The sequence below is a fragment of the Kryptolebias marmoratus genome, linkage group LG16 (genome assembly GCF_001649575.2).
Source record: "Kryptolebias marmoratus isolate JLee-2015 linkage group LG16, ASM164957v2, whole genome shotgun sequence".
Taxonomy (NCBI): Eukaryota; Metazoa; Chordata; class Actinopteri; order Cyprinodontiformes; family Rivulidae; genus Kryptolebias; species Kryptolebias marmoratus.
The window spans coordinates 357,522-361,078 of record NC_051445.1 but is presented as its reverse complement, the minus strand read 5'-3'; the positions used below and the strand labels follow the sequence as shown (position 1 = coordinate 361,078).

General features: G+C 45.3%; 1 protein-coding gene and 1 long non-coding RNA gene across 4 annotated transcripts in view; one reads left to right on the top strand and one right to left on the bottom strand.

Annotated features, from left to right (window-relative positions):
- Positions 1-3,557, top strand: part of LOC108229391 (sodium bicarbonate cotransporter 3-like) — a 35,047-nt gene that overhangs the window by 9,275 nt on the left and 22,215 nt on the right. The gene's annotated exons all lie outside the window — the stretch shown is intronic.
- Positions 1,020-3,557, bottom strand: part of LOC119617782 — a 9,721-nt gene continuing 7,183 nt past the window's right edge. The window contains exon 3 of the long non-coding RNA XR_005234191.1: positions 1,020-1,562. This is a non-coding gene — a long non-coding RNA (uncharacterized LOC119617782). The remainder of the gene's footprint in view (positions 1,563-3,557) is intronic.

The following is a 3,557-nucleotide window of genomic DNA, read 5'->3' as shown; positions in this document are numbered from 1 at the left end:
GTGAGGTTGATGAAGGTCAGGTGAGGTTGATGAAGGTCAGGTGAGGTTGATGAAGGTCACGTGAGGTTGATGAAGGTCACATGAGGTTGATGAAGGTTTTGGATTTGAGTCTGACACATTCGAAATGTTTTCTTCCTGTTGGTTTTTGGGTTTGGTGGACCTCAGACTGTCTGGTTTCAGATCTAGCAGAACCTCGTGTCGTGGATCGTACCCTCCACCCTCAGCCTGGTCCCCATCTTGTCCTCGAAGCTGATGTGTTCCCGTCCCTCCACCTCCACTCGGCAGTAGTACCGCCCGTTGTCCTGCAGGGTGGCGCTGTTGATGCGCAGCGACAGGTCGTGCTCCCTCGGGTTGCCCTCCAGGCGGTAGCGCTGGTCCTGCTGGGGACCCGGCTCGCAGGTGGGGGCCCCGGGCCGGCTGGTGCAGCGGTACAGGACCGTGGCCCCCTGTCCGTGGCCCAGACGCCACAGCACCTGCAGCGAGGAATGCTGGGAGTGCTGCGGGTGGCTGAAGGTGCAAGGCAGCACCACCGGGTATCCGTCGATCCCTCGGACCTCTGACTGGACCTTCATGGACCAGCTGTCGTCTCCGGAGCCGAGAGCTGCAGGGAAGAGAAACGGAGCTGAAACTAGAACAACAAAAGCACATTTCTGACAAACAGTCCTGTTTACTTTAAGTTTTCATAAAAACAACAAACAGAACGATGAGCATGCTGCTTTCTGACATCAGGGGTCATCATCACGCCGACCCCAGACAGACCGAACCAGGTGACTCAGCGCTGACTCAGCAATTTCTGGTTCTGTCTTTGGCCTGAAAGTCCTTCAGCAGCTCAGAAACTGATCGTCTTTGGCTTCAGCTTTCTGTAACTTCTAGACTTTTTCAAATATTTAACTTTATTTGTTGTATTGTAATTATTGAGGCTTTTAAGTCTGAGGTTTAGTTTTTAACTTTAATCAGATTTACTCATTTTAGTGTTTCTAGTGTTTACCGTTCTGCAAAGTCTCACTTTTAGTTACTGTTGTGATGATTTTAGTTCATCTGTTAATTTTAGCCTTTAGCTCATCCTGAACGACTCACGCGTTCACGCTGCGTTTTAGCAGAAAAACCTTGAAGATCTGGTGTATTTCAGGCTGAAGATAAAAGAGATGGAGATTCTAAAACTCACAGTAGGAAAGTTATTTTATGTTTTATTCAGTTGAAGTTTCTGCTGCAGTTAAAAGCAGAAAGAAGTAATTTAATTCAACTCACCTGCTGAGATCAGCAGCAGCAGAGAGCCACAGATCCACCGGGAGTCCATGAAGAGACGACTGAGGAGACCAGGAACAGGAAGTGTGTGTGTGTGTGAGTGTGTGTGTGTGTGTGTGTGTGTGTGTGTGTGTGACTCAGAACCTCCCAGACGTTTCTCATCTCATGTGTTTCCATTAGTCTGTTTATATTTCCTGTGTTTTCTCATCATCAGTTGTTTGTTTCTGTTGATAGAAACTTATTATTTCTTCGTGAAGACCTGGTTCCACCTCCCTGCTTCAGGACCAGAACCTCCTGATGAATGGATCATCATCGACCTGCAGGTGTGTGTTAACACAACGCCAAGATGGAAAGACATCAGCAATGACCTCAGAGAAGCTGAAGATGTAAAACGTGATACTGAAGCTGATATTTGCTGTTCCTGAGAGGATCCAGGTGCAGACACAGGACTTTAATAAAATTAACTCGCTGATGAGGCAGCAAACAGCAGCAGAACCAAAGATAAAGAATAAAAACCAAGAAAGCAGACAGGATGATGGAACAACGAGAGTATAAATACACTGAGGAGGGTGATTACTGAGTGAGAACAAACAGAAACACATTCAACACCAAGGATCTGTAAATAACTGATAACACAAACTATAAAACCAACACAGAGACACGGATCAGGTTAAAACATAAAACCACAGATAATAATAACCCCCAGCTGCTGGTTTTTACTTCACTTCTGCTTTCCAGCTGATAGGAAACGTTCCGTTTACTCATTTAAAAAAAGAACAACACTTCCTGTCAGGTTTGAAGGTTGTTTTTGTGGCTGAAGGGATCGAGGACTGTTTGTCTTCAGGACTTCCCTCAGGTTCGACAACATCGAACTGCACTTTCATAAAAACAGTTCAGCTGCAGTTTTAGCAACAAGAAAAGAGACAAATCAGCCTTAAAAATCCACAAAGAAAGCAGAAACAATAAAACACAGATTAAAATGCAGACATTAAATAAAACAGGCATGGTTAAAAACATTCAAAGGTCTAACTAACAACATCTCTCAGGACTGAACTAAAAATATATAAAATGATCTAAAATAATCTCTTAATTCTGATGATCCAAGCTGAAACTTTGAATGTTCTTGTTTTCAGAACATCGTTTGAATTGTAAATGAAATGTTTCGTCATAAGTAAATGATCTGCTGGGTATAAAGAGACGTCTCCATGTCCCTGTCCAGGTGAGCGTCTCAGAAACAGGACAGGACGCCACAACATGGCCGACACGTCTGCAGCCAATCAAAATGTCCCTTTTAAACAGTTTCACATTGGAAGTTACAGCCTGCTCCTCATTTTATTGTCTTTAGAAAATCAAACCGTTTTTAAATGTTTTATCATCTTTATTTAAACTAAAATCAAAACCAACTCATTCTTTTCTGACTCCTTCCTGGTGATAGAATCCAAACCCTCCTGACCTTTCCTGGTTCGAGTTTCTGGTCCTACAGCAGCAGATGTGGGTGAAGGTCACTTCTGCTGCTCCTCCAGCAGGAGGAGACAGAGCTCCTTCTAAACTCAGAGGACGGGTTCTGACCCGAGAACTCTGATCCAGGATCAGACCTGCAAACAGCTGCTCAGATGAGCAGAACCAGGACCTGAGAGAGCCGTCAGCCTTCAGCTCATCTTTAGGAGTCCACTTCCTGTTTCCTGTTCTTATCACCCGCCGCTGAAGGTGAAGGTGCGATCATGTTTGTGTACGTTTGTCTGTCTGTCAGCAAAATATCTCCTGAACCAGGAACCACCTGCTCTAACAGTTTTACAGATGTTGGGTTGAAGGCTGATGTGGTAGTAGCTGAGAGTGCTACCAGCGGCTAACAGCTCATGAAAAGGTGGCGGGTGATATGCATTCCTTCTAGGAAGGCCAGGCCTTTAACTGTTGGTACTTTTCATGGATTTAAGGAGAAAATAAGAGACACAATCTGTGACTGGCTGCTGGGAACTAAAAAACTCTCATTTAAAGTTGGTTCTTTGTTCAGGATGAGGTCAGAGGTCAGAGGTCAGAGGTCAGAGTTAGAGTTCAGGTACGAGCGAGCCGATAATCAGTGGTGCTCTGTACCAACACTTCTAAAGCTGCAGGTCCTAAACACTACATTACCCACAAGGCACCTGTTACAGACAGGAAGTCATGGCTCGCTCTCATTGGGTCAGATTAAATAAATCCGGTGATGCAGACCCAGGAGGAGCAATGATTGGGTAAAGGTTCAGGAGCCAATCAAAGGCCCAGCTGGCTGTGGCTCCGCCTCCTTTTGGAGGAAACAAACTCCCCATTGTGACTGG